At 42.2% G+C, this 18,661-nt stretch overlaps 1 long non-coding RNA gene across 1 annotated transcript in view; it reads right to left on the bottom strand.

Moving 5' to 3' along the window:
• LOC128146936 (uncharacterized) overlaps window positions 1-13,159 on the bottom strand; it is a 100,594-nt gene extending 87,435 nt beyond the window's left edge. Inside the window, exon 1 of the long non-coding RNA XR_008236895.1 lies at window positions 12,874-13,159. This is a non-coding gene — a long non-coding RNA (uncharacterized LOC128146936). The remainder of the gene's footprint in view (window positions 1-12,873) is intronic.
• Window positions 13,160-18,661: the final 5,502 nt, after the last annotated feature.

Raw genomic sequence — 18,661 nt, 5'->3', positions numbered from 1 at the left:
CAAAAAAAGGTTCAGCCACAGATCAAAGCATCACCTTCCCACCACTGAAGTCTGGCCATAAACTACCCATAAACACAAATAGTCCTGTTTAACTCAGTGGTTAGCTCAAATACTTGAAGACATGTGGTCACCTAACTGCAGCCAAGATCAGGTTGTACATGTGTTTTCTTCCCTTCTTTTATCTGAATTTTGATCTCATTACATAAATTTTAAAGCACATGTGCAACTTCAGTCAAATAAACACCTCTATTGATTTGGGTGGTTATTCCTCATCACAAAGTTACACATCTGAATGAGTTTCTAGGGTCATAATCTCAAATATTTGAACCAAATAAACCTCTTCCTATACATCTTTCCATGGTATTCAGACATACTTGTGAAAAGCCCAAATTAAATCTGTAGTTTGTTCACTTGTTTAGAAGAACATAGCTTAAAATATGCACAGCTGTTTGCAGAATTTTGGCATATACAGACAGTCATAATATAGTGATATATTTTTTTATTTTATTCCTCATACCACAGGGTAAAGTGAAAATATATTTAAACTGTCATCCCAATTGTTTTTTGATTTTTTGTTTTTGTTTTTTTTGCTGTAGACATCCCATAAAGATCATTTATAGAAGCAGACTATTCTGTTAGTGTGTGCTTTAAATATTTTATTTTTCATTTTATTACCTGCAGGTCTAATCAGACTTTTCATAGTGTAGAGTCTGATAACAAATAATTTAGCTACCAGACATCTTTAGTCCCAAAAAATGATTTTAAGAAAGTGCACAGTGACACATTAAAAATGTAGTTTACAGAAAAATTATCTTTATAAGTTTTTTTTGTAAAACATGCAGTTGCTGTGTATACACAAAAAATATGCTATACTTGGAAAAAGGATTTGCAGTATCTACATGAGCTTTCTTGGAATCATTAATGTATTTTAATAACCACTGCCACATTAACCATAGGCACACTATACAATGTAGATACTGCTTAATTATTAACATGTTTACAACACATTTGCAAATAATGAGCTAATTACTACAGTTATGTGTTTTTCAATCATCTGAAACTGCTCAGCTCCATTTCAGGCACAGAGGGAAGATGTGCCCTCGTTGGCTGCATGCTCTGCACCTTGGGTACGGGTTCGGTGATGGGACCAAAGGTGACCCCCAGCCCCAGGGACCACCAGCAAAGCCACGTGGATGGACAGTGGGTACCACACGCTGCCGGTGACTAATACAGCTGGTAGGAGCTTGCTCAGATGCCTGGGACAGCGGGCAGCTCCATGACACATTCAGGAGCAGGTCTCTGCTCATGTGCAATCCCGGCAAAAGCGGCATCAAAGCCTCCATTTCCCAGGCTGCTGTTTATTTTTGTTGACTATTGATTTTATGCCAGAAGTTAGTAGGATTCAATTTTAACTGATTGTCTAGTCATTCATGCCAGCTTTAAATTATTAACGAGCATCATGTCTCAGTCACCTGTTCGCAGTACTCCAATGCCTCAGAAGTGACTGGCTTCAATACATAAATACCAGAATGGCTGAATACAGAAAGTGAAATATTTCACTGTGGTGGCTCACTGTGAAACTTCTGCTACACCTGGACCGCTGCAGGATGAGGAAACCCTAGGCTACTATAAATAAGCAAGATATAGCACAGGTAGAGGCGGTTTTCCCACCCTTTGAACTCTGCTATTTTGTCCTGCAGGCTGCTATGAAAAGGAGAGCTGTCACAATTTTTTTGCATGAACTTAAAAATAGTAATAATAGATAAGGCTAGCCTGTAGGTGAGCCAGGTGTAAGAGATCCTCAGCAATCTTAAAGAGAAGTAGAGCAGACAGAGATTTGATTCACAAATAATCATGATTACTCACTATCTACTATTACTTTTGCAGTGGGGGAAGAGGATGTTAAGTCAAACTGCTTTAGTTTAACAACATTTACTGTCAAACCAAGCAAGAAAAAATAAGCCTCAGGGTTTTATTACCAAGTTTGGAATTACATATAATTAATATAATGTGCTCAAGTTGATTATAACCAATGGCAATTGATTTTGTCCAAGTTAGCATCTGCTTCACACTATATCTACACGTATATGCTATGGACTATATAGTGCACTATATACATGTATACACAGACACACACACCCATATGCTCAGTGAAGATCCAAGTCTAAAAATCCAAGTCTAGAACTAGAAAAGAGAGCTCCCCCAGCCTCAGGTACCAGAGACACAAGCCTGTCTGGCTTCAGTGTTTATTTCTTCTAAGCAATCTGCTCTACTACATATCTACATTTCATGGCAAGGTTCATGGCTTAATATGAAGCCTTTTTTTGGCTTAGGAATAAAGAAAAATGTCACTGTTCATTAGGACAGAGAGGAAGCCAGGCTGTGTCAATGAAAAAAGTGACTAGTGCCCATCCCTTGTAGGGTTAATGCAGTTTTAACACAGGTACCTCACTCAGTTTTAGAGTTTCCTTTAGGTCTCATCACTTGTCAGGAGCTCCTTTAACACAAGTCAAACAAAACAGAAAGAAAGAGATATGACTTAACAGCCACTAAATGCTCCAAGTGGACATTTCCCCACCCTGAAGCACACCAAGGCCAGACCACATGCACAGGCTGCCCAAATCATCACTTCTCAGCAGAGGGGTGAAAAAAATCTAAACAGTAACATGAATTAGAAAGACAGCAGAAGGAACAATGGCATCTTCCTTTAGGAAGAAATGTTCATTTAATCCTAAGAAGAGGAGCATACCAGCACAGCAACCTGGCTGTGTTTGCTGGGCATGGATGACCAATGGGGCAGTGATGCTGGAAGAGTACATCACACCCTGTTGTAGTTGAAATGCAACACAGATCTCACTTGAGAAGGTCTAGGGCTTCCAAAAACGTCAGCTTCAAGCATGTTGTAAGAACTAACAAGCGTAAAATGAAATCCAGAGAAGTAGAACTATCACATGCTATTTTGCAGGAGCACAGGGCAGAAACAAGTCAGATCCAGTAAGTGCCAACAGGTGATGAGGGGACACTGCCCAACATGGGCACAAAGCATGAGCGAGCCGACACTAGGAGCTTCAAGTAGAAGAAGATAAAAATCTCAGTAGATAAGCGTTAGTGAGACAGCCATTAGGATTTGCTCTCAGGCTATTTCAAACTGATTCACTGCAGATAAAAAAAATTCCTGTAGATGACTCTGCTGTAAACAGCCCAGTAACATTTTATAATCTACAATAAACTGATCAATTAAAAACCCGTAGAAACGTAAAGACAAGGAGCGTTTGAAAGCATTGCCATTTATGTTAAGTAGCATAAAAGACCTCTTTGACTGAGGAACCTCAAAAGAGATGGAAGATGAGATGACATTGGCCTGCTGAGGATGAAAAGATACTCTCTCATTTAACTCATTCTCAGAGAGCATTTTCCAAAGAAAAGGAAGAATGAGGTAGAATATGGCACAGAAGGACAGAAGGGGTTACTGTACCAATTTATTCATGCGGTCCTGTAAAGTCTTGTAGTAAAAACAAGTGTCTTTATCCTTGTAGACCACAAGAGACACAAAGAAACCCCCAGGTCTAAAAATGATATTTTCTTCTCACCACTAAGATCAGTCCAGACTGACACATCCCATTCTGGATGACTAAAGGGCCAGAAATCTTATTACAGAGATAGTGACCAGGATTTTGCAAAGCTCTTGGGAAGAAAAAGGCTGGTAGATGCTGTAACTTAAAATGCCGTTCATAAGAGGGGGGAAAAAAAACCCTTTTGTGACACAAGGATACATCCTAATAACAGTTTATCCTTTTGAGGAAAGTAGGTAAATAAAAAGTTAGATGTAATAAACAACTTTTGTTCTCAGAACACGTAGTCAATTTTAGAAAAGTGAGCAAGGACAAGTCCAGAAGTTAGTTACATTTTCCTCTGAAACATCTGGCAATGGCTGCTGCTGTGGGAAGGATAAAGGCCCCACGAGTCTGGTCCAGCAGGGTGGGACATATATCCCCACCTTCCCATTTTGGTACTTCTACGTCTCCTTGGTAAGATAACACTTTGGGGGGGAAATTCATTTATTGAAAAATCAGGTCTTTACATAGTACTCATAAAAGACAGTTTTCCAAAACAAATGGGATTTGACCACATTTCCAGCAGCAGAACTCGATGCTGTTCCCTGCTCCCAGCCACTTAAACCTCTTTAGCCAGAAAACTTCCCAGAGCTTTCCCCCCTTCCTCCGGCTGCAGGGAACCTGCCCCCCCAGCAGCAACCCATCAGGAAGTCCCTGCCAGGGGCCAAGTGCTATTTGTGCAACCAGAGGTGTGGGATGCGCGTGGCACCCGCAAAGCCAGCATTTAATGACAGATAATCTTCTACTATTGAGAAGTTCAACATGCCTCACAAAGAAACAGAATTATCTGAATTACAGAAACAAAATTTTCATTTTGATGCAAGGAAGTAATAGGAAAGGAGATCTTAAAACTTGGGGGGGGGGGGGGAATATCAGTTGTGTCTCATAAAATTTAGAGGTTGAATTAAAAGGGGGCAATTGCTGTGGTACATGTCCGTGTCAGCTCCTATCACCAGGGCTATTCGTTAGAGTACAGAATATTTAGTGAAAGAGGAGTGTCCATCTCCTTGTGGCCCAGCAAGCTTCACAGCAACAGTTTGTGTCAAAAAAAAAAAAAAAAAAAAAAAAGCACTAAACTGACTTCAGATCAGGAGGAGTCATCAGGACCATGAGGTTAGGTAGTAAAAGGCTTGGGGTTTTGCATGCAAAATATCCTTACCCACAAATTGAGGGTAATAATGACACCAAATGCAACAACTGGGAAGTGGGTTTTTTGCCTAAGTAATTTTCTTATTATTTTTATTGTTTTTATCAAGATGCACTGGGAAAAACATAGTTCAATCTAAAATAGGATTTTCATTAAATTCTCTGGTTCAATTCTTTTTAATGTTTAGGGCTAAATGCAGCAAATAGCCAGTAAATAGAGGATTTTTTTGTCCTGTTTAAAGCTATTAAATACAGTTTCATAAATTCCACAGAAATCTCTAGATTTTGCTTTCAGATGAAAAGCTAAAAACTGTCGCCACAAAATTACGTTCTGTCTGGGCATGAAATTCAGGAAAAGGGTGAAACCACAAAGGCTGAGGTGGAAAGGGACAGACAGAGGATGCCATCCTTATGCGAGATGCAGACAGCGCATTGCCCATGATCTGGACTTCACTGGGTGCGAGCTTTCTACTCTTTTAATACATTTAAATTGGGCCTTTCATAAATTCTTCCTACTGTGTTTGCTTGGAGCACAGAAATAAAGACTTTGACTTTGCTTAATGAACAACAGTAATATCAGGTTTCAAAAATGCAAACAAAATATCCTTTGCCTTCCCTGTCTGTTTTGACACAGTGAACAGCCCAAGAGGGTGAAGCCAACTCCCAGCTCTCGAGTTGAGGAACAAACTGGCCTATTTTGGTTTTGTGGTTGGCCAAAGCACTGACATCTACTACCCAAATGCAAAGACTCTCCATGCCAAAGAACCAGCCCTTTTCCCTGCACAAGGCTCAAACTGCCAGACAGTGACACAGGCTCCAGCACTGTAATTAGTTCACAATTATTTTGTTGCATGTGCACCATTTTTTTTAAAGTATTCCAAATAACCTAAAATCTGAATTCATTCCTGTGCTTCACCTGAAAGTCCCAGATATGACTGCAGTGCTGTATGCATCTGCAAGTGCAGCTGACACCATCAAATTTCAGCCAAGTGGTGGGTTAGTGAAATCCAGATCTCTATTACTCAGTGGAAAAAACAACACAGAGCAACATCTTTTTTACTTGAGAAATCAAGGTACTAAAATACCAGCTTTCCAACTAAAAGCACTGAAAAATCGAAGGTAATACAGAAATTACCACTGCCCATTAGGGTCTATAGTACCTAAGTGTCTCATTAAATAGATGCACACTTTGCACAGATAGAAAAACATGATTTAATCTGAGATTTCAGAAGAACAGAAGAAATAAGAATTCTGGTAATGTACGACAGTGATTCTCTGTGTTTAAACCTGATGTTCGTATTTCACATTTTGATTCTCCCAAATGCCTATTGTGTTTTATTTATGTTTTTAAAATTAAGGTGAAGGTTTCACTAATGTGAAACCACATTTTTCCCCTCCCACAGTGGTTTTTTCTTTTTTTATTTACCCGTTCTACTTCAGAAAGCCACATCCCACAGTTCTCAGACGCACACTGCTCATCAGATGCTTCAACACACAGATCCAGTTCTTCCCTGGAGCTGGGAAAAACTTTTCAGGTGAAGATCTTTCATTTGGCAAAAGTTATTTAGGGCAGGCAAACCTGTTTAAAAATTCAAATTAGGTTTTCAAATAGTTTCTAGCTAAAGAATTCAAAAACATTTCCTGAAATACAAAATTTTAGTTGTTCTCAGAGCGACTGGAAATGAATTCTGGATAAAAGTTAAGTGAGGAAAAAAAGACACCTTTTAAGAAAAAACATTTTCTGAAAATTACCATTTCAGGGAATGAAATTGTGTTGCATTTGATCTGAAACTAATGAGGTCTGCTCAGTTACTTGGCTGTCCTCCTGAACAAAACCAACAGCTTATTCACCAAGTTCTGTCTTTGCACCGTCTTCACTGAACAGCTACATTATCGTAGCAAAGATGAGGACAAAAGAGATGTCAAAACCCAGGTAGATGCTTGTCATACTAGATATTTACCCTAACGGCACATCAGCCACTGCAAGCCTGAAATAGCTTTGCAAGCCATTCCTCTCAGAAACAAACACCTCCGCACACAGTGTTACTGCTTTGTTTTCTATTAGCACCTTTGAAACACTCCAGAGACCAAAAAAATGCATCACATGTTCATGCTCCCACCCTCAGGTAGGTAAGGCACAGCACCGGCACACCATGCAAAATTATGTATTAGTTTTAGATGATTACTGCACAGTTCAAAACCAGGAATATTGCCAAAATTTCTACTCAATTCTTTTGGTCACCTCCCACATTTCGGGAGTTTCAGATGGGACTTTGCAAAGCCCTGCCACTCATGAGCCTGAATTGCCTGCTAAGTAGTGAAGGAGCTTTTGTCACACTCTAAACTTATGACTTGTTTCATACGGAAAAGTAATTGATCTGTTGGACTAAGAGACATTACAGTAATCCTTCCCTGTCCACAGGCCAACTTCTCTTTAGTTGCACTTTGAATTCTTGGAAATCAAATTAAGGCATTTTATAAAATAAAGGAATTTTATTATCAAATATGTTGGACATTTGAAAGAAAACAATGATCTACCAGTTTGTAATCTTCAGCGACTTCAGCAGTGCTTTGTCACGCTCCTGATGACTAAGGTAAATCGGGACTTCCATCACCTCCCTCTGCATAACCTCCACGCACACACTCCCATACTTGCTCCTCTTTTCCTTTCCCTGTATCCATCATGTCACGAAAAAGCTTCCTATGCTTCCATTTCCACAGCATTTTAACAGGGAACAGTAGCCCTTGTTCACCCATCTTATTCTAAGCCACTTCCCCCTTCACAAGTTTTCTTGTAAGCAGTCTCCACATCCATTGTTGCCCCAACACAGATGACTCATAATTCCAGTAAAACCCATGTATTTTTAATCACAAGAGATATGAACCAATTAATGGATGTGATTTCTTCAGTTCCTCTGCATCCTTAATAAATCAGCAGGATTTTGTTTGATACTAGAACTAAGCGAAAACCCTGGACCAATAACATAAACTGGTACAGCATGTGAAAAGCTGGAAATTAAAGAAAAAAAAAAAAAAAAAAGAAAAGAGGCAGGAGAACACTCTCTGAATTTCTACATGTGTAACTTAACCCAGCCAAGAAAACAGTATAATGCAGCCTCCAGGATGGAAGAAAGCCGTATGCAGTATTTCATCCTGTGAATGCAGTTCACATCACAGATGAGGTTTCAGCCACAAGATCACCACCAGCTCATAACCCCTTTTATCTCCTCGCAGCCCAAGCACGCACGAGAAGATAAACCTAGCAGACAGGCTGCGTGGAGCATGCAGGTGATTTCTTACTGAATAAAAAGGTAGGAAAGACCATGGTCTTGGTCACTCTGATAACACGCTGACTTACAGGTAGAATGTGAAGTGTTAATTATCTCGACTTTGGTTTCTTGCTTTGCTGAGACGGACTCAGCGAAGGCTCAGACATGAGCTGCAGGTCACTTTGTTCTGTGCCTGCCACGACAGACTCCTCATCCATGACCACAGCCATCAAGACCCAGTGACAGAAAGCTTGTCATTCCCATAGGATTAGTCTATGTTTCCTCTGCTTAAATTAAAATAAGGATGGTCAGAAGCCATGAGATACCTTTAAACATGGACATTCAGAATGAGAACAAGTGAGAAGCTGACTTTTAGGATCACACAGTCTCTTCATATTTATGAATTTCCCAGCAATGCTTTAAAAGGAGTACCTTGCCAGCACTTCCAGAATGCAGAATTCTCAAACGATACCCCAAAACCAGCAATGAAGGGGATCTGCATCTCCTTTGTTTGTCAGGTGCCTTTCACAAGGCAAAAGAGAGGTAACCTACAGGAGGACTGGGAGGTATGACCTGTTCATATACTCCAAAGGCATTTGATAAAGTTCCTGCCTAGTTAGAGGCTGTAGAGGAAACACTGTTACCACCGGGTGAACAATAAAGTCTTGTCATGGATTAAAACAAGTTAAGAGATAGGAAAAAGAATAAATGGCCAATTCTCAGCATGGAGAAAGGTTAATAGTGTAGTGTCCTAGGGATCGGTCTTCGGGCTGGTGTTTTTCAAAATATTCATTAACAGCCTGCAAGAGGTGGTGAATAGCAAGGCAGCAAGCGTGCCTAACAAAATTGTTTTAGGTCAGTCACAAGGTGGGGAGGCTGGGAAGGAGCAACCAGCAGTGCACAAATGCACACTGAACAACCCAGGCCCTGCTCCCCAAGTGCAGCGGTGGGGAAATGGCACGGAGACATCAGAGCGCCTGGTATTGCCAGATAGTTGTAAACACCCAAGAAAAGCAGCCAAAAGTCCTGTAAGAACTCACCTAATGCTATACCTGATATAATGCCAAACATCTGCTAAGGTCCAGGAATAATCAAAATGAACAGTGAAAAGAAAAAACTCTAGACACACAAAAACATTATACAAAACATCTCCCCAACCTATTATCATTAAGATTTTTTTTTAATAAGATGACAAAATAAAGCTAGCAGAAACAAAACTATTTTGAAATATCACAATATCCTTAGAATAGTCCATCACCCCTTCAACATCTCTTCGACCTTTTTTGCCCACTTGGTCCTCTCTGGTCCTTACAAGCATCTTACAGCATATCCAAAAGTTGTCCTTGGAAATCACCCACATTTCCAGCATTTAGAGCTCATGGCATTTTCTCCTTTATCTGCATTAGTAGCATCACTCTGATTAAATAAAGGCAGAACATTATTCATAGGCATAGAAAGTGCAAGGAATATTTGATGATAAAATACTATAGTTTGATCCGAGATTCATTGCTGCTCACCAAGCCTTAGATCAAGGGAAGAAGCTACCCCCCAGGACAAACAGTGGGAACAAAAATATCCCAAGAAACTAGTGGGAATTAGTACAAGAATGGGTATTCACCCAGGGAGGTAATTTGCAGCAAGAGCCTCTTAGGTGTTGGGGGCAAAGGAGGTCAGTTCATTCTCAATAAATCTTCATTCCTAAGAAAGAAACATTGCAAAAATATGCATGCACGTGGCCAGACCAATGAACTATTGTTATTAATCCCCACAGGGTGACTGATGTCTTCAAAACACTTGCATACCCACCTTCAATATATTATCAGAGTACCTCAGTACACACAGGAGGAACAAAACATGATCATCACAGATAAGAGAGAGACACAGATTTTGTTGGGAAGTAGGTGCCTAAAGAAAGGAGTCGGATACTCAAATACACACAGGAGTTAAAAGCCATGCAGCTCACGCAATTCAGTGCTTTACAGAGCTGTCCAAGCCGGTTGTGAACAAGCCAGTACAGGGTACTGAGGGTCAAGTAGCCGGATCTCTGCTTTATCCTTAGAGCAATGCCACTCCATTTTGATATCCCTCCGGCTGGGATTACCCACATCCCACTATACATCCCTGTGCCCTAAAGCGACAACAAATGACTGCTGCCTCGGAGCCGCCTGCAGCCGGCCAAGCACTGCCTTGGACTGACAGCCCGGCCCCCCCAACAACAAGGGATTTCAAGCAAAGATCCCCAAAATGACATATTAAGATGCCTCAAGGAACTCCCCATCTGCAGCTTGTAGGTGGCTTAAAACCGCTCTCACTGCAGCCCCAGGTGAGAACAGCCAAGTATCAGCTCTATGACTGCTCCCTTGCTCTCCCTGCACGGTGCGTCGGAGCATTATCAGCATCGAGACCGAGACAGCAACATTTCCGTTATTAACAACACACCCCATACCACTACCACAATCACGGGTAACAGTGTTTTTAATACAAAGATAAAGTACATTTTCTGAGCTGGCCCTACTAACACCTCTTTACTTTGCTACACAGCACACCGATACGTGGCTGAAGTAGAAAGCGGTAGCAATTTAGGGGAGAGAGGATGAATGTCAGCTTTGACAGATTACTTTTTCAATTGGTTGTAGTAATCTTCTAAAAGGCCACTGACAAACTCTGAGCAGCATGTGAAAGCCATGTTCACCTGAAAATTAAGGGAAAGCTACTCAACACAAGGGGCCTGCATATCTGATGACTTATACCATGCAACGCAAACTTAGAAAGGCACAGGTTAATTCAGGTGGTTTAGGAGAAATATCATTGTTCTGAATTACTTATAGAAATTAACTGAAACTTTGATATCCTGTTGGTACCGCATTTAATTTACAAGACAAAATATTATACTGTGGATGATTTTGCCATCGTTTTCAACTTATTCCTGTTACTTTACTAGATTGAATCCATCAACCAAAACTTTATAAAGTCTTTTTCGGTTGGTTGGTGAGTAGGCAGATTACAGGCAGTGATTATTTCTCACTGATAAGAGACTATCAGCCCATTTCATCGACTGATTGGAAAGCCATTGGAAGCCTCTCCTGTTCCATCCCTTACTGCAATAATGCAATTAAACTAGTGTCCTACACAATGCATGAGCAAAGCATATGAAGGTAGGAAAGAACTTTAATTCTAAAAATACAAATATTTTTTTTCCTAAACAATTAAGCAGCACATGCCTATTTGCTTAAACATAAGAATTTTAAAAGCATGTCCTTATGTGTAGGAGTATGAAAGACTTAATTATCTTTCCATTTTTCCACTAAAGAGGCTATGATGAAGTGATTCTAGTAAATTCATTGGGAACTATTCAGCTGAGCACAAAATTAAAGCAGTATGCATAAATACTTGCAGAACTAGGTCATTAACCCATCAAGGATCCCTTTCTGCAAGGTTTGAAAATTGTTGGCAATCTTTTGGTCCAGAGGCTCTATTCTTTGTGTGGCACCGTGCATGCCTCTGGAGAGAGTTTTCTACAAGAGCTTCTCTTTCAGTTATCATTCTCAGTACAAACATATGTAATTTGCCCAAAATTTGTTTTATATTTGCATTTTCTCAGTATCCTATAATCATCCTGGATGTCAGCAAGATGTACTAGTTGTTTATACGCAGTCTAAAATTTGCAAAGAATAATTAAGATGACATGGTTCGTTTCATAATGATGTTGCAATTTTGTCTTCTTGGAAACTAGTATTCTGTAATCTGCTTTCTTGGTTGCTTTCAGAGGCTGCATATGTGCACAGAATGCTGACACCGCTCTGCTTCTGTAAGAATAACATTGGAAAGAGCTCCCCAATGTAACCACCACCACCGTCACGTCATTCAGAAAGATCAGCAGCCAGTGTGCTACAGCACTACCACCAAAGCCATATTATGAAATAATAATCAGCTTATTTTAAAGTGTCAAAACCCATCATATTTTGAATAATTTTCCTAAGAAAGATAGTTGCAAATGGTTGTGGAAAGCCAGACATTTGAAGGACAGGAACAATTCTACGTATATCTAGATGCAGGCACATGGTCTTAAAGCCACAAATATAATCCTTCCTCTACACATCCTTCAAAAACTGCTTTAAAAATGATGTGTACATAATCTTCAATGCTGTAACCATTCTAATTCTTAGTTGTGATGTATTTTTCATGCAAAGGGAAACACCACATGATTTTTGCCCTCTGTAGGTATAAGAAAGAATTTCCTACCATGTTTTTCCCGTTAAATGGCATCCTTATTGCCAGCAAATACTTGCATTAACACATTTTACAAGACACTGCTGGAAGTGAAGAATGCTGCTCTGAACTCTTCTAACTCCTCTCTGCTCCTCCAGTGCACAGAAGGCTCCATCTAGTGTTACAAACACATAATCCTGGGGAAAAGGAGGAGAGAGGAAAAAAGCCAGCTGATAATAATTGATATAGATTTTTAAGTTGTCCTGGCAAAATAACTGGACTTTCCTGCCCATGCTTTCCCATGCTTGCTTTGCTATCCACCTGGAGGCTTAGAGTCTAGACTGAAAAGCAATGAAAACAAGTTAGAATAGGGAGCAGACTTTACTACACAGAGCTCTTCAGCCCCCTACCTAAACCCCTCACACATGTACAAACAATTGCATTTAATCATACAATAACAGGAAAGGAACTAAAATTTACACCAAGTGGGAATGGTGCCAGGAATTGGATTTTCACCCATTTTGGCAGCATGGCCATGCTGTGGCTGCTCTCTCTCTCTCATCACATATTAGGGCTGTGGGGGTGTTAAGGATCACAGGTCTCCATCCAGAGACAGCTAACAGTGGATACTGTACCTTGAACCTGGAAGTCACATCATGGATAAAATGCAACACAGCATCTCCAGCCCAAACCAAACCAGCTGAGGACCAGGTCTTCCATCCTGACTCGCACGTAATGCCATTAACACTGTTGCCATCACTTAGTTAAACTGAAAGTTGCACTGTAACCAGCAGTGTTTTTGAATACAATAGGTTTCTGTACAAAGCCAAGTTCTTGGACTGCAGTGCTGGGCAGGCAGACTGGCATCCTGAAAAAACATGGCCAGGGGTTAAGCCAGCTCAGCTGATGGATTATCCCAGGCGCTGAGCAGGCAGAAATGCCAGACTGATTCTGCTGGGAGCCTGAACATCCCTCGGTTTATTTAAGAGTTTCAGTCTTCATGACAGCTTCAGTCAGCCTACTGTTAGGATTCTTAGTTTCAACTGAAACTTCCAAGTTGTAAGAAAACCTTGTCTGCCCATCCTTCCTTCAGAAGCACAGATGACGCTGCCAGGCTTTCAGAGCCACTCCGTTAGCTGTGACACCTCTTGCACAGGGGCTGGTGTCACCACTCACCCAGGCCACGCTTGGGGTCTAGGAAGCCCCCCCTCAGGAGGCTCAGCGGAGGCCCCCAATTTCATTCCCTGCCTCGGTTTCCATTGCATCTGCTCCCTGGCCCCCTTGGCCACGCAGCCGTCTGCCCCAGCCCTGCAGATGCCCCTTTCTGTCCCCCTTGTCCCCAGCTTTCCCCACCTGCATTCCTCCATACTCTGCCGCACATCGCTGCTTCATCCGCTGCCACCCCTCGAGCTAAGACTGTCTCATTAATCATTTACATCTTTATTTCCAATATAACTGGGCATTGTGCAGCACTCCCCGAGGACAGCCATTTGGGGGATTTACCAGTCACCGTGGGCAGCTTTTATTGTTATTACTACCCAACATGTAAGCTTAAAAAAAAGCTGAAAAGAGCCCAAGTTTGCCTTTGTAAACACCTTCCTACCGTTTTAGCTTTAAACTTTAAAAAAACAACAACAAAAAAACAAAACAAAACACCAATATAGCAACATTTGAGAGAGCTCGCTGTGAACCTGGTAGCTGTACCAGACGATGTGCTGAGCTAACAAACTCCCGAGCGCCAGCAACCACCAGCTCCCGAACAACAAGCGCCCTCAAGCTGCACTTCAGCAGCCCATCACGGAGCACTTCGTTATATTCCCCCCCCCAAAACCCCCCCGGTGCCGCTCCGCGGTGCGCACCGCCGCCCCGCGGTAGGAGAACACCTTAGGGCTGGGGTTTGGGTTTTTTTTTTTTTGTTTGGTTTTTTGTTTGGGTTTTTTTTGTTTGGTTGGGGTTTTTTACCCAAATTCCATGCTTTTCAATATACTGACCAGGCTGCTCAGCATTTGCATTCATGGCTAAAGATTCGCCTTTATCAAGTGGTCTAACTGGAGACAGACAAGGCGGCTTTCCAGCCAGAGCACTGGGGAAGCACATCGATGCCTGAAGTACATTTAACCATTCACTGTTTTACTAGTTTTAAATATTCATCTCTCGATGACTATGCTGCAGAAGAACGTGCTGACTGAAGGTGCACCCCCCATCAGGTCACAAAACCAGCAATGTTGGCAGCTGCTTCTAAAGATTTTGTCTTCAAGGTACGTCTTGACTATTGCTAAAAATAACACTGCAAACTAATTCTAAGCTAGGCACAGCACTGGCAAGGAAAGGTGCTGTACTTCCATAGCCTCTTTTCAATGAAATTATTTGGAAGAGGCAAAAGTTTGTGGCTTTTTTGAAAATTTGTCTCAAGAAACCATCTCGTACCTGTGGAAGTTACCGCATTTACCATGGACACAGCAGCACAAGAGACCAGCACGAAGGTGATGGATGATGAAGCAGCCCCCCAGCCCGCAGCAGGGGTCTGGGCCTGACCCTCCGCTCCAGCACAGGGCAGCCGTGGGGACCATGGCTCTGCCTGCCCCAGGGACAGCACATTCCCCATCCTCACACCTCGCTGGGGTCAGCTTTAGCATTTTGTGCCACCGTAAGCCATGCTGGGGGACGCTGGCATAGCCCACCCTAGGGACTGTGGAAAGCTGACTGACCACACAACCAGACCCGCTGCTGCCTCGCCTTACGTTCAGTGTTCATGCAGGACATGGAGGAAGCATCTTCCCTTGGAAACAAGTTTTTCTTTCGTGTGGGCGAACCTAACCAGTTAGAACTGGTCGACCTGCAGATGAGTTCACCATGTGAATTTGTGGATTTAAAGAGAGAAGGCTGCAACAGTCCATGATCCATCCTTCCTCCTTCCCTTCACATCTTCTAAGGAAGACCAGAGCTTAAACAGATCTCAATTTAAGATAGGAAATAAGATGGGAAATTGGTCAGCGGGAGAAGCATTTTGAGAGTAAAAGGCTATGAAGCTCAGCAACCTGCTTATCTGCTCTGATGAACCATGAGCCTTGTCCTACCAGCCTCTGCTTGTCTCGGATCAAGAGCACTAGCAATTCCTTCACCTCTCGCTCACACCTCACTTTTGCCTGAGGCTACTGTGACCAGAGCAACCAGCCAAAGCTTGCTCTGCATGTCAGCCACCTGTGCCAAGGCCCAGGAGCCCACCTGAGCCCAGGATGCTCATCAGTACACAGAGGCACTGGGCACTCAAAGAGCCCTTACAGGGACAGTGTCTGCTGGGACCCAACATGAGGGGGCACTGCCAGTATTTCTTTTAATAAGCCCAAGGCGGTTTTGCATGCTGGATGCCAGCCCTCCCTGTTCAGGCTTTTAGGAAACCAGAAGCTCAGCTGGACCTCAGAGTCCCACCAAAGCATCGGTCCTGTTACATGCAAGGTCTTCAGCACATGCAGAAAGGAGAGGTCTTTTCTTTCTCCAGTACACACCAGGAACCCCTTTAATCAAGTTTTTAAACGTTTCTGTACACAAGCAATAAAGTCAGTAGAAATACTAGTATGACTGCAGGTACGGCTGGGCATAAATAGTTCTTGTACAGGAAGAAATACTTCACACACACACACAGATCACAACTACACTGCAACAGAGAATGGTAAACACTTACCACATGGCCGAAGGACTTACAGACCCTGAATTAACAGTGGGATGCAAGTTTTCCTACAAAGGAGGAGGCAAGGACTGTATCAACATCTCTGTCTCCTCTCCCCTTAATTTTATTAGCCTACTTCCCAGTGTTCCCCTTGCTTGGAAAGGGACTCTGCTCCCCCTGACCATACACATCAGGAGAAAAGGAAGACAGTGACCAGGCTTTTTAAACCCATGTTCATTGACTGTACTTTGAATAGCTCCATGGTCTCATCTGAATCAGCTGCCTGGAACAACAACTTGAAAAAAAAAAAAAAAAGAAAAAAAAAATATCACTGCTTTCCTCACCTTCTGCCTCAGTGCTATGAAATGAGATACTGTATCTTTCTGAATACTTTCCATTAAATACTCCCCTTATTAAAATTATTAACTGCATCAAATTTCTCCTTGGACTGTCAGAAGCCTTTAACCAATGTTCACATATTGCCAGATTAATTTGTAATTTAAAAATTATATTGCATTACCTATCTCAGCTATATGACACTTGCCTTTAAAAAACGGAATACTTCATGGCATTTTGAAAGTGTTTCTTATTCAAGCCCAGAGGAGGTGATGGGAGGTGGCAGTTATCTGTTATGCAAAGCTATTAAATATAGTTAATACCATACAACAGTTAATCACTGCAGCAGGACTCTCATTTTGGCCACTCAAAGGGAGCCGTAGGTGCCGTTCTGCATTCTATTCACCAACACTTTTCACTATCCACTAACACTTCACTACCATGCCATTCAAAAGCAGACACTAATTCAGGTTGGGACAGACCTCTGCATGTCATCTAGTCCAACCTGCTGCTAAAAGCGGATCAAATCAGATCAGATTTCTCTGAGATTAATCTAATTGAGTCCTGAACAGCTCTGAGGGCAGAGCCCCAGCCTCTCAAGGCACCCTGTTCCCCTTTTGCCCATCCTCATGGTTAATTTTTTTTTCCTTATACCCTAATATTAAAGTACAGGAAAAAAACCCAATCTAACTGAAATCTTGGGACAAGCAAGGAAAAGAAAGCAAAAGAAAGAGAAAAATACAAATAAGCAGAATATAAGTTACATTGTTAATTGTACCTGAACACCAATGTCAAATACTTCTCCACCGGTAAAAAGTAACATGCTGTCTTTAGCAGCCATAAAAGCTCAAGACCTCACTTACCTCTTCACCTGGAGGACTGTAGCTCCAACACTTTATTGCCTTTTCTCCCTTCTGTGCAAAACACACATTTTTCCTTGGGTGTCTCCCAACACAGCACCCCAGGCCTCCCCCCATTCAACTTTAGAGGCCTGGGAACACCATCTGACTGTAGTGTCCAAATCATTCTAATTTACAGAAAAACAGTTCAGGAGCTCAGTCTGCACTTTTGTATTGGTAGGTAAGAGGAGTGACTTTGGGAAGAGTACGAAGAAATGCATTTGTAGAAGGCAACATCTGTGCGTGAGCGTGCATGTGGAAAGCTGAAACAAGAACCAGCACCTACACTGGTTACAGGTATCAACCACATAACTTCCACCAGCACTTCTTATCCCTCAATGAATTAATCTACCTCATCTTCATCTCATTACAAGTACTAATAAACTACACACTCTCTCTTCCATTCCATGTAAAGCCAAACTTTTTTCCCCAGTAGCAGCAGTCTATTCCAGAGGCAGAGGGATCACGTATTCCTATGGAAGGGTGAGAGTTAGCCCTGCAAGGCAGCATACAAGCCACGCTCCCCAGCGGTCCCTTGAATTAAGGTTTTGGCCATATGGCTGAAATTGTTTCCAAGCGCATTTTATGTAGCTGCAGATATCCCGACTCTCCCTTGTTGAGCCAGGAGGGGACTGCAGGCCAGCCGTGCTGGTGGAATGTACGCTCTCCTGCCACGGAGAGGCAGCCTCCACCCACACATTCTTCCCTTTGCCAAGGCAGCTCGGCACTAACAGCTCTGCAGCTCCTTAAACACAAACACACCTAACCAAAATTACAGCTACGGGACAGTAAAGCCCATACACAGACTCAGTACAAATTCTTAAATTACAGAGCTGCAGGGCTGTCCCCACACCATGCAGCAGTGCAAGCCCTGCGCAGAGATATGCCACTTTCAGAAGCATTTCACCAGCACCAGTGTGAAATTCGGACGTGACACCCCCTTCACGCCATTAAACTGCTGGAGGTTGATGTGCTGGTTGCCATGTTAAACACCCCAATCTGGAGCGGTCCTCCCCGGCGTTGCTTGGGCATTCCCCAAGCGCTCCGAATGCAGCCGCAGGCTGCGCCCACAGCCAGAGGCAGAACGGGTTAGAAAAGCGCTCCTCAGACAAACCACTTTTAAAAGTACTTGTTTCCAGAAGGCCTGGTTTTGTCCAAAGAAACGCCGAAGTGCCATTTTAAGTTACACAGAGTGGGTTTACAATGAATTCTGACAAAAGAACGAGTACAAAATATACCAAATGTTGCTAATTACCAAAGCTGGAGACCCCCAGTTGAGCACCATGAAAAGTTAAGAAACAGTCACCAAACACGAACAGCAGCACAAGTACTTTCACTTCAAGAATAAATTCCATACTGGTTTAAGAAGTGTAGCACTGGAATACACGGAATATAAAAACATAAATTGTCAGAGAAACAACTGTTATTTACTGGTGGTCTGTTGCACTTCTATAAACATATTAGCAGGACTCTATAAGCCTCAAGCAGTTAAATTCCACTATAGTGAATTTTGAAGGAAAA

Source organism: Harpia harpyja, chromosome 10 (assembly GCF_026419915.1).
Source record: "Harpia harpyja isolate bHarHar1 chromosome 10, bHarHar1 primary haplotype, whole genome shotgun sequence".
Classification (NCBI taxonomy): domain Eukaryota; kingdom Metazoa; phylum Chordata; class Aves; order Accipitriformes; family Accipitridae; genus Harpia; species Harpia harpyja.
This window is presented reverse-complemented; position numbering and strand designations above follow the sequence as displayed.